Below are 13,564 nucleotides of genomic sequence, written 5' to 3' on the forward strand. Positions count from 1 at the left end.
CCCTCTGCACGAATCTGTTTCATTGGTGTTCACAGAACTGAGATGAGGCTTTGTTCGTGCTTTAACAGCCCCCTCAGGCTCCAGCGTGTAATGGCTATTTATGTGATGCTGTGAATAGTTTTCACACAGCTCGTGACACCGCTGTTGATCCTTAATTTCTGATGAGGTGATTTACACTAAAGTGTGTGAAGAGACCTTGTGAGAAACGTTTGCTAAGGATTTCCACTAAGAACTATTGAGGCAAAGTAAACATTTAGAGATCTCTTTCATTGCAGACATGGATAGTACACTCATTACTGTTTAGACTCCAGGATACATGGAGATTTTCCTCTGAGACTCTAGTACTGAGTTTAGTTTGCACAGACATAAAAGGAGATTCCGCTACTGTTGACACAGAGTTAATCTTCAGTGTGCTGACTTTTGTGTTTGCAGAAACCCAGGAACGACAGGATTCCTTGCGGGCTTCCACACATTCCTTCACCAATGCTGAATGGCTTCACTGCCTCTTGCTATTGTACAGACTCAGGAGTGTGGTGTTTCTAAACTTCTCAGACACTTGAAGCAGAGTGAGCCATCCCCCATCACCACAGTTCTCTTGGGCAGAGCGTCAGTAAGTGCCAAATCCGGGATGATGAAAGATATTTACTCTAATTATGGAGAGGAACATCACAGTAGTCCTTTCCTAAATGATGGATGCGCTACAAAATTCAGGCAGAGGACAGAATGGAAGCACAACAAACTGTGACTGTTCGGGGAATTGGACTCCACAATTATTTTGTCTAAGTCATGCACACGCTTTCTCACTGTGATGGCATTTTCTGCATTGTGAAAGTTTTATATTACAGCAGTATCAATCTTCTTTTTTCTGACTGTCTAATTATCCATCTTATTGCTGCAATACTGCAAGAACAGATGAACCAAAAATGGCCCAGGAGCTGTTTTCTCCTAGCTAAGTAGTGAAATTAATACCTCCATTTTTAGAAAAATGTTATGTAAGGCTATAATGATATAGTGAAAGTCATTTTCATGTTTTGTTTAAAAGATATTTTTAAAAGGAGAGCTAAACATTGCTCCTCCTCCCTGTTAGCACAGTAGCACAGACTTTGTTTGCTCTTATGGCTGCCTCGCCATCTGCTCAGTGACCTATCCATGTTTTTAAAGGTGCACCAGCAGATAGGGCCTAATAAGATCACTCAAATTGTTTGCACTATAAATACATGCTGACAAGACAAGCAAACTAGGCCTGAGTGATAGTGTATTCCCGTGGAGATGGATCTCACTGCTCTCGGGACTGTAAAACGACCCTCGTTGCTTTTACTCAGAATCACAAGGCTCAATAGTGTCAACTATCTCTTATTCTGTGTATTCCTTCTAAGATTGATTATGGGGCTTTTTAACCATTTATTACAAAAAGACACATTCATGTTGATTTGATGAAAAGCTGTTGTTCCGCAAATAGATGGGCTCATTATAACAAGGGAGGAAAAACACAAACAATTTATTCATTAATATAAAAAAGCTTTTACTGATTCTGAATGGAATATAGAGATCAAAATGTCAACTAAATTACCTCTCTAATTGGGTTTTGTGATAATCCTTCACGATAAAAGGAAGGTCAGCTGGTCGAATAAATAAATCCTTCACCATCTGCAGTATCTCTTAATGTTGTAGAGACCAAATGGGTGGCTCTCATGATCTGGAGTGCCAAAGAAAGCACATTTCCCTTTTGCTGTTGACCCCTAATTTTCCCAGATTGCTGAGTAAAAGGTAAACAGATGAACAACATTAATGATGTCCATTCATCATTGTTGGGGCTGCTTTGGTTTCCTCCACAGTGGGGCCTTTAAGGGGATGGTGGAAAGCCAAAGAGCCCTTACTTTGAAGGATCTCATTAACAATAGTTAGAGGCCTACTGGGAGGCCAGCGTTTGTGCCAAAGAGAGAAGTTCGCCACAGTGCAACTCTGAATCTTATAGCTTAACTCATCATTAATACACATATCATCTTTAATGATTTAAATGGCTCAAATTGTGCCTATTTCTACATATTTTAAGTATTAAACATTAAAACTAAATATAGTGTACAAGAAGGTAGAGCAAAGCCTGCAGAGCAGGATACTGACAGATTATGTAATAGGGTTTTACCCACGTTGGACCACCTGGACATTAGACCCCAGCATAATGAGACAATATGTAACACCCAGACCCTGTCTTCCTGTCATTAACTACATGTGACAAACCAGGAATCTTTACTTTCCACACAACTGCATCAATGCGAAGAAAACTATTTTCGATGTTACATAGGAAGTTTTGCAGTTTTGAGTAAAATTGCCTAAGGCGATTATCATTATATCACAACATGTCCTGTCTTTCAAATATGTCAAACCTGCTTTCCACTTTCATGTTGCATGGCATTATCAGGTATCAGACATGTATTTGTTCCAAGGTGGTCAGATGTCATCCTGTTTTTGTATCCAGTCTCCTCATTGTTCCACTCTCTTACAAGTTAGTCAACATGTTAACATACAATTGGAAGTTATTTTAGTCCAGACGTATGATGAATCAGACATTGCAGAAATGTCCAGATGCTATTTAACTTTGTGCAGCTGTGTTTTGGTTATCACACTGTCAGCTGGCTCTGGTAACCAAAGGCTAAATGAGGATTTAATTATTGATGTCACAGAAAATATGACAAATTTTATTATGTTCAATTTGATGAGCAATTATAGCAAATCATATGGTACTAAGTCAGTGTGAAACAATAGTTTCAGTGAAAGAAATGGAAGTGGATAAAAGCTGATACAAAGTTGTTCTGGAAGCTTTCTGACTGGGATAAAGATCAGATTGGCATTATTCTTAAATCTGTATGGAGATGGAGCTATGAAGTGTTTTTCTATAGTGGATTAAAATTTGAAGCGGTGGTAACACTGAGCCTGGATCTGTCGAATGCAAAACACAATCTGTCTCTTTATCAGACTCTGCACTTTTGACTCTTTGTGTAGAAAACCTGGAGCACAGGAGCAGCAGCAGTGCTCTGAAAGGAAACTGATTGTTTGTCTTAGATAAAATTTCATCACCTCCACAAGCTGCGGGGACTTAGACCTGTAGTTGGTAATAGACAAAAGGAAAAACAGCACTGAGAGTGAGTTATAAAGGCTTGTGTCACTGCAGGTTGTACAGAGCTGTTACCTTTATGAATGAAGAGCGAGTGGTGCAAACTGTGCAGAAGTGGTGCTTTAGACAGAGAAGAGGAACTCAGGCCTGTGGTGATACTCTAAACTGCAATAAGGTCCCACATGTGGTGTGCATTCACAACTTCATGGGTTAACTCTGCCGGTGGTAGTGTTTCAGTCTGGGCCATTAAACAGATAAATTGGATGTTTTTGACATCTCTTTCATGTTGAAGCATTTTCTTCAAAGAATAACCCCAAATTATGTTTAATGTAAATATAATGTTCATTTCTGAGAGCTTCAGCAGGTGTACTCCTGCTAGCCTCAGATTGCTCTGTAAACATGCTTCCCTGTACATTTACAGCATTTCTGACATGTTATTAAAAGAGATAAAGGAGTCTAAGACTAATGGAAGATACCTTTTAATACTATATGTTACAACATCATTTCCATGTCCAAGGGCATTAGACACTGATAGGTGAACATAAATACAATCAGACAGTGAGATTTACTTGACTGCACTTGCTGAGGTTTATTTTTTCAGGAGTGTTTCTTTCAAAACCTCAAATTAGTTTATCCTCCCTCAAGGGCTATGTGTAAGAGTTTTAAATGGTTTTCTCAGAAAACAAACCAATATTAGCTATTTCCATAAAGTAAACCTTTGTGAATTGACAGGAACTGTGTAACACTTAGGCAGCTAAAACAAAGCTTTTTATATGCTCCAGAAACAGTTTCTATAGTTGATTAACATGCCAGCATACTCATATTCAAACACTGCACATTTACCACATTCAGGAGTAGACAGATGTATATTCTTTAAACTAATTTTCGCCTGCCCTGCTGAGAGTGACATAAGAAAGTCATCAGTAATATTCATGTGTCTGTATGTTTAAAATTTAGTAAGAAACAAGCTGCCAGTTAATGTAGCTTAACACAAAGATTTGAAATAAAGTCAAACAGCTATCCTGTTTCTGTGCAAAAGTAAAAGAAAAAAAGAAAAGAGAGGTCATCATCCAGTGCCTCTAGACATTATTAAAATACATGCTATGTCTTGTTTAAAAGCAATATGACTTTTTAATAAATGCCAAACTGTTTCAGAACATATGCTTGGATCCTGATTAAAGCGATTGACGGGATAGATAATCATGACTGTACAAGATCTGCTCTTAAAAAATATCAACATGGCAATGTGAGAAACCTGACTTGGCTCAAATGACTCAATTTAAAAAGCAGCAACTTTGAGGTATGGTGGTGAAATCACTAAATGACCACCAGAGGAGGAATTTTAAGTGGAAAAGTTAAGAAGTAAGCCATGGCCTGAGCAAGTGTTAGGTGAAGTTCATCTGTGCACAAGTATTTACTCAAAGTGCAGCCAAACAAAATTGTGCACTGAGATTTATTTATGTGTAGAGAAATACATTTACTCAAATAGCTATGGTTTGTAGAACAAGCAACAGGGAAATGGGAGCAAACCAAGGAAAGGGTGGGTGGAGGTCAAAGAGCAAGGGAAAGTTAATAACTTGAAAAAATAAATAATACAGAGGACTGATGGGAATTTGGCTGCAGTGCCATTTATTATCATCAATTCATTCACTTGGTGAAAAAAAAAAGCTGAGCTCAGTTCTTTGTGGCTACTGTGCACTTGCCTGGATATGAGATTTCATTACTCAGTGTGTATGTTTGTTGTTTTACTCCTGCGATTAAGTGTCTGGTCTTGAAGTGTTTCTGCCAGGGAGATGGTGGAGACAACCAATCCCAGATGGTGCTCTGCCCAGAGGGGACAGATAAATGAGGACCACCAGGGTGGATAAAACAGGCGGACAGTGACAGCAGTCTGCAGCATCCACACACATTTTCAAATTATACCAAATGAGGCAGACAAAAAGAAGCTTGACCATTCTCATTGTGGTCATCCATTCTCTGGGATACAATGTGTGTAATGTTCAATTTGTAAAAGAAAAACTTTCAATGACTTTGGCTGAAGTTTAATTTTCCACTAGCCTAAAAAAGAAAATAAGCAAATAAATACACAACTTCCAGCATGGTGAAACCGGGGTTGTGAGAAAGGAGGAGTCAGTCTGCTCTGAAGTCAGATGTAATTCTCTTCATTCGTAGCAGTTTTATGGCTCAGCTACATAGCAGAGGAACAAACCCTGAAGCAATGCACATGTGTGACTCTTGGAGTTACTTGGAAAAAATGTAGATAATTATAGATAAATAAAAGCAGTCTTACTGATTTAGTAAGTAAATTTGAGCGATATGAATGATACAAATAAAACCCCAATCCCCAAAAAGTTGGGACGACGAGTAAAATGTATATAAAAGCAGAATGCAATGATTTGCAAATCTTATCAACTATTATTTTAATCACAGTACAACACAATCAACACTCAGATGTTGAAACAGATATTTTACCATTTAATGGAAAATAACAGCTTTTGAACTTGATGGCAGCAACACATCTCAAAAAGTTGGAACAGGATGATGTTTACCACTGTGTAGCATCCCCACTCCTTTTAGCAAGTGTCTGTAAACATCTGTGAAGTCAGGAGACCAGTGTCTAGAGTTTTAGGAGAGGAATGTTGTCCCATTCTTGTCTAATGCAGGATTCTGGCAGCTCAACAGTCCTGGACCTTTGTTGCTGGATTTTTCCTTTTATGATGCGCCGAATGTTTTCTATTGGTGAAAGGTCTGGACTGCAGGCTGACCAGTCATGCTGTTTTGATGGATGTAGAGTATGTGGTTTAGCATTTTCTTACTGAAATATGCAAGACCTTCCCTGAAAGAGATGTTGTCACGATGGGACCATATTTTGCTCTAAAACCTTTTTGTACTTTTCAGCATTGATGGTGTCATTCCAGATGTGTAAGCTGCTCACAACATAGGCACTAATGCCCCCCCATACCATTAGAGATGCAGCCTTTTGAACTGTCCGCTGATAACAAGCAGGACCATAGAACAGTTTTCCATTTTAAGTGAGATTCAGGCCAGGGAACACAGCAGCGTTCTAGATCGTGTTCACATATGGCTCGTGTACACATCTGGAAAGACACCATAAGTCCTTAGTCCATGTAGTGATGACCAGTAGAGAATCCGGCCTGTTTTTAATGCAGTGCTGCCTGGGGGCCCAAAGATCACAAGCATCCAGTTTTGACCTCCGGCCTTGTCCCTTGTGCACAGAGATTCCTCTTGATTCTTATAATCTTTTGATGATATTACATACTGTAGATGGTGGGATCTTCAAAGTCTTTGCAATTTTACGTTGAGGAACATTTTTCTGAAATTGTTCCACAATTTTTAGATGCAGTTTGTCACAGTTTGTTGAACCTCCGCCCATCTTTACATTCGAGAAGCTCTGAAACGCTCCTTTTATACTCAGTCATGTTACTGAACTGTTACCAATTAACCTTTAGTTGCCAAATGCTCCTCCATTTGTTTTTGATTTACTTTTCCAGCCTTTTGTTGCCTGTTCTTACTTTTTTGAGATGTGTTGATGCCATCAAATTCAAAATGAGCTAATATTTGCCATGAAATTGTAAGATTTCTCAGTTTCAACATCTAATATGTTGTTTATGTTCTATTGTGAATAAAATATGGTTTTGTGAGATTTTTAAACCATTGCATTCAATTTTTATTAATGTTTTAAACATCTTCCCAACATTTTTTGAATTGGGGTTGTATACGCTGATCACCTAATATGTTGCTCATTTATGGGTCATTCACAGCTTTCAGTTCTCTTATTACATTTGGAAAGAATTTAGTAAGCCACTGTGGTTAACAGAGCCCAGACACTTTCATTAGAAACCAACTGTGAGGTCTTTACAATATCTCGTTTTGATGAAGACCAGGACATCCCTCCTGTTTGTAAAACTGCGACATCCCAGAAATATCAGGTGTGATTCCGGACATGATTGCTTTCAGACTATACCAAACTTTGTTTCAAAGGACAAATGCTTTTTATCCCCTCAATGATTTGATTGAAAAAATGATTGACCATCCCAGCAGTAAGATCAACAAGGTGGGTCACAACTGATGGTGTGGGAGTGGAAGGGTTTAGGAGAGGTGGGGGGTGTCAGGGTTGGAAGTTGTGGTGATAAGCTTTGAATCACAGTGGAGAGAGCTGGTGTTGAATGAACACAGACTACTAACCGACTCCCCTCACCCTGAGCTGTGAACGAGTGAAAATGTGCAGCGCTAATCAGGAGAAAATAAACAGAGCAGCACCCCTGGGCATCATAGTAACAAGGGGAATGACTGCAGGATGGTGAGGCTCATAATGAGACACAGTCAACCCATATTCACATCAGCTTCATTTCTTGAGGAATTTAACAAACTTTCCATAACAAAAGCAAAAGCACAATAGACCATATAATCATATCGATAGAATCATATATAATTCCCTCTGCCTTGTTGGGGAGTGGGTAATGCAAGTACAGGTTTACTCACTGAAATTAGCTACAATGGATTAAATGCAACAAGGCCTGAGAAAGCCTGCTTACAAACGGGGAGGCTCAGAGGAGCCAGAATGCTCTGTCTCCAGGACTTCATCCTAATCTCTAAGATTGGGGAATTTTCCCATCGAGATGAGAAGCAGATGTCTGTCTTTTTCTGTCTTCTCTCTCTTTCTGTCTCTCTTTCTGACTTTCTGACTCTCTTTCTGTCTCACTCCACCCGTTCAGTCAAACCTGGTTCTGCTTTTCCCGGGGGGACAGGGGAGGAACTTGAGCACCATGGGAAGGATGGCTGTCCATGAGTCCGATCACATGATGAAGGACCCCGTATTGTGGGAGGCTCTGCCTTTAGGTACAGAACTGTGAGCACATGGAGGCGGTCCAAGTGCTCCTAACTTTCTCATGGAAAAACACAAACAAGGCGATTTAATAAATACGTCATATTCGGGCGATTCCCACTTAAGATTAGACTAGTGCTGCCTAGCTGGATTTTCTAGGTGGACTGGAGTTATAATACTTTGACTTTACTATTTTGTTCCCAGTGTTGATCTAGTGTGTGACCTCTGACTTGTGGCAGGAAGACGATTCATGGAAATTAGTTTGGAAAGACTAGTTCATTCCTCCACTTTTCAGCATGGCTCTGGACATGGTTCTTAAATCCTCTCTGGCTCCGCCTCATGCACCTGCAGTTCCCATGAGCCCTGTCTCCAGCTTCCCTAGAGCCCAGCCCTTGCCTCTTGTGGCTCAGTTCTGACGTGCACACTCTGGCTCACAGCGTAAACAGACTGAGACGAACTGTGGGCCAGTCACTGGGTGTTTGGTCATGGTCTGTAAACAGATCAGCAAGAGAAGGAACAAGAGCTCCCAGTGGAGGACAGAGTAAACTTACTATGCTGAGGCACAAAAGCAAAGGCATGAGATATAAGTCTTATATGGAGCCCTGTTGAAAGTCCAAATTGTCATACAAGCAAGGATTGTAGGGTCTTCTATTCCTTAGAAAGAACATCACTCAACAAAAGCATAATGGTTTGAACCCACAATCTAGCATTTCCCTGCTGATGTATCTTTGAGCAAGCATTAGCCTGTGTGATGCTCCTCCATAGTTGATCCTGTTGTACTAGGAGATTTTATGTAATTAAAGCTTTTCTCAAACATGTGTTTAATGAAACTAGACCAACTTGATCCTTATCATCACGTTCTTAGCACAGAAGAAGTTTCCTCTTGTGAATGTGTTAACACATTTTCACTGGTTTCACACAATTTTTACATCCCTTTTCAAGACACTGAACACAATATAATTCAGTGACCCAAAAGTTCATTGTATCAACAGTAAAAAACAAAAGTAAAGCACATGTTCCCAGCTGATAGAAGTTACTTGCAAAATTATGAATCCCTAATGTATATATGTGCAACCTCCTATGCAAAATTCATCAATCAATGATCAGGTCTTATCTATCTATAAAATGGTTGTCTGTGTTGCCATTGGCAAGTTGCAGAAATACTACAAATGTTGTGCCATATTTATGTCTGAATATGTCTAGTCTAGGTGCCCACTGTAGTGCTTGCATGTCAAAGACATCTGCAGGACTTGCAAGACCTGCACACCGAAAAGATTCAAGAAAACTTCCTTGAGAAATCTTTAAGTTGAACTGTCAGAAAGGTGATAATTCTACTCTCTGTTTATTAACGAGGTCAAAGTGGATGGTGGAGTTGTATTGGAGTGCATCATATTAAGAGGTGGTTCTGTTTTGGCCTATTTAAAATGAATGAGGGAGCCAAAACTTCAGAACCACCTATATCAGATATAGACAGAGAGATAGATCGAAACATAGGTCTATTGTTTTTCTTTTTCTTTTTGGTAAAGACTGCAGTGATCATTTGCGGAGTACTCCCTCAACAGAACTCAATCCTCACATAAACTTGGTAACATTGCATTAGGGGATTTAACAGCCAATATTTGTTCTGCAACAGAACATCAGGAAACGGCTGGACTCTGTTGACTACATCTTTATAAATAGTGTTTGGAGTCATAAGCTAGAGCACATTTGCAGCTCTTATCATTACCATCATCATTTACGCATGAAGAAGTGGACCTTGGTTACATTCCATTAAACAGCTTGTAAATACGCTATCTCTTCACTTAGTCATTCACATTCTTTTTGAAATACTGGTATTTAAAATCTTTAGCTGACAGTTTTATCGTAGTGCAGCGTCTCAATGCAAATTGGGCCATTTAAAAATCTATCCAATCAAAGAGTAAAGTATTTAGTATAAACAAAATGTAACTGACAACAAACATAACTTTAGTATGCTATAATGAGCTAAGCACAATGCACATCTAAGGCTAAAGCCCATGTTAAGGATAAAGGATACTGTGGCAGATTACTGAGTCTGGCAGTGTTAATAAGGCTGTGTTTACATTCAGCAGCTCAGTGTTTATGTAGACCTGAATGACCCAGGATTAAAAGGAGGCCACTTTTGTCTTGATGGCACACACACACACACACACACACACACACACACACACACACACACACACACACACACAGTTATAGAATCTTAAAAAACTGCTGTCGATGCTGTCGATGTCGATGTGTGTGTCCAAGAGTAGTTTCAAATCAGTAGGAGGGCTGGTGGTATGCACGTTCATATCAGACAGAAATACTCCCTCATTAATTAGAATAAGACCTTTGTAAATTCTATATAAAGTCCCACAGCACGTGCACAGGCCCGGTATAGGCGGGTTTAACAATATTGTGAGACTTCTAATTTAATACATTACAACAAAAATAATACTTCACATTTAAAATTGAAAGAGTTATGCCAGTAATCATGTGTCTTTGCTCCTGTGATCAGAGTAGAATCCTAGTCTTTTGTTTACACCTGATCCAGTATTCTCCCAGCATACAAAAGCCAGCACTTATAGTGAACCCATCTATCATTTTGACATATTTTCAAACCAAACAATTGCCACTCTACTCTAATGTTCCACTGTCTAACCTCTGAGGTCTCTCCATTCGCACTCCCCTACACCTGGTTTTAAAGACACACCAACCCACATGTACCTGTGTGTCCAGCATGCTACAGACAAAGAGATGAATCACACACCAGATGAATGCGGGTGATTTATGTGACAGTGTGGTCATAACATCCAGAAAATGTATGCGGGATGGTCTTGAGACTAAATGGCACATCAGCACACACTAACAGTGCCATTATCTGGAATTCAATGCTAGTCCTCAAAGCAAAGGGGGCTTCCCCTGTCTCTCACCTGAGAAGAGGGGGAAACCCACATTTGTAACCTTTGATGGTGCAGTTTCAAGTGATTCCCCCTCTCTCTGTCCTATTTGCTGTGGTGTTCTTTCTCTTCTTATTATTCCTGTGTTTTCCAGAGAGAACATATTCCAATAGCAAGAATCTGGTCCCTCTCTGTCGTGACTCTGTCCACTTGCACAGCAGAGATACCTAACAGTTTTATGGCTTTACCACGGGCAAGGTTTCAGGAGAAAGGGGTTCGCCATCCCATGGGGCCCTCCCACACCCATGCACACTTCCCCTGCTCTTAACAGTCCTCCAAATAACAGAAAATGTCTTACAAATGATTTCTGGAAATGAGTGGTGTCACACTAATGTGACACCAGTAATTATACTCATGCCCCTCTCCCCTCCTCTGTTCCATGGGTCTCTGGAGAGAGGTCTTATCAATGAGAAGAAGTCACTAGAGGAAATGCCAACTTAACTTGAGGAGCCTGCACACTGCTGTTCATCTTCTGTCTACAGTGACAAGAAACAGTAAGAGGTCAACATGTCTAATAACTATTAGGCAGGGTGCCTTTGGCTCTCTGGATGGTGTGCTACAAGATCTGTGTTATGCAGTTTGTTGGGTCCAGGATCAGATTACAGGCCTCTGAGAAACGAAGTACGGGGAACAGAGTACGGAAGCAACAGGAATCAGGCTGAGCATGCAAGCATGGGAAATGTACTCATGAATCAACAGACCTTTTTACTCTGGACAGGAAACACAAATCTGATGTTGAACAGCTGGGGGAGATCAGAGACTACAGCATGGGAAATAAGTACTCATGAAAAATACCATACAGTCACATATGTATGTATATATATATATATATATATATATATATATATAGAGAGAGAGAGAGAGAGAGAGAGAGAGAGAGAGAGAGAGAATCATTACACTAAAATGAACAAATGTTGAGACTGATCTCTGTATATGTTTCTGAGAAATTGTGTTTTTCTAAACAAGAAAAGGTCATGGTTGACACTTGGTGTTCTGTTGATAAGGAAGCTGAGGAACATGGAGAAGGGGGGAAGAGATGAGAGCACTTGTAATCTAAAGATGCAGGCAGATATAAACTAAAATACTACACTCATTGTCCAATCCAAAGTCGATGATATCTGAGGTGATGTGATGCATGTAAGCCAAGAGTGAGTCTCTTGAGAAAAGAGAAATAAGTGAAAAAATCAGATTAACAAGAAGTGGTCATTCCCATGAACGGGTTCATGGAGGACTAGGTCTGAATGCAGTTTGATGCTTGTTTTGGTCAGTTTTCTGCCGTCAATTTTAAATGGAGCAAAAGTACAAAAGTAGCAATTATGATCTGTATATATTGAACAATTCATATAACATAAATACAAATCAGAAGGGGAATGCTATATCAGAAACATCTGTTACAATGCACATTCCGCTGTTCTGAGTCTTTCCTTTAACCAAACTGTGTGAGGCGATGCCATTATAATTTTGTGATTTTTGTTTAGAAGGAATACCTGGAATTGCTTATTTACAATTTTCATAACAGTCAAGACTAGGATTCAAGCAGCTTAAATTTAACTTTAATAATACAATGGATTCAACCACTTCAAAGCCTTTGAGCAGCTGTGAAGGCATGTGCGCTTGAAAGCCTTATCACATCAGTGCTGTTTCCACAGTTTCAATAAAACTAATAATCATAAAGTATGTCAACAGAGTCGAGAACAAACTATCTGTGACAGCAGGCATTTAAAATACCAACAATCCACAATCTATGTTGTTCTATTCAGCAAGTTCTGATTTATACCATCTCTCTAAAGACCCTCAACATTAGATTACATTTCCGGAAACATCAGACAAAGTACAAGAATGGTCAGATATCAATCTAATAACAAAAATGTATTTATACTTACAAAGTTCAAACCAACCAACACCAATCAAAGAAAGAAAAATTGAAACGTAAAAAAGAATTTCAACAAATAGTCTCTGTTTTTAATAATGTATTTCTGTAATGTGCACATGCCCTCACATTGAAAAAGCTTTTTGAATGACTAATATTATTGGAGAAAGTGTTCTGTCCTGATGAACTATTTCAGCCATAATTAATCAATTTACCAATTTATAAACGTTTGAATGTCTGGGTCACTTGCAATACTCTGCTCCAGCCTGTTGTAATTAATATGGATGATTTTGAACTGATCAGTCTGTTTCAAATCTGGCATGATTTACTCTATCAACAGATTTGATCTCACCCACTGTTTGTACTGTGAACTTTCGCCTGAGCTTGGCTCTAGGAGAACAAGCAATCATTTTAACATCTGAAATTGCTCCCAAACTTGGTTCCCAGAAAATTGTTGGGAAATGCTGTTTTGCGCAGTTGGAGAACCCTAATGCATTTAGGCAGAAAATTGTGTTTTTCAGGAGGATTGACTGTGATAGTGTGTGTGTATGTGTATGTGTAAGAATGTCTGGTGAATTCAGAGTGGACACAGATCCTGCTGACTGAGAAGTGAGAAGCAGCATATATCTTTTGGATGACTGAGTCATGGGAATTCTGGATATGCGAGTCAGATATATGTTCATCTGCCCTATGACATAATGTCATAGGCTTATTATGTGATCTAATCAAACTGAACTGCAACCTGTAACCATAAATTTTACCATCAACTAGCAAAT

Source organism: Channa argus, chromosome 16 (assembly GCF_033026475.1).
Source record: "Channa argus isolate prfri chromosome 16, Channa argus male v1.0, whole genome shotgun sequence".
In the NCBI taxonomy this organism is placed as follows: domain Eukaryota; kingdom Metazoa; phylum Chordata; class Actinopteri; order Anabantiformes; family Channidae; genus Channa; species Channa argus.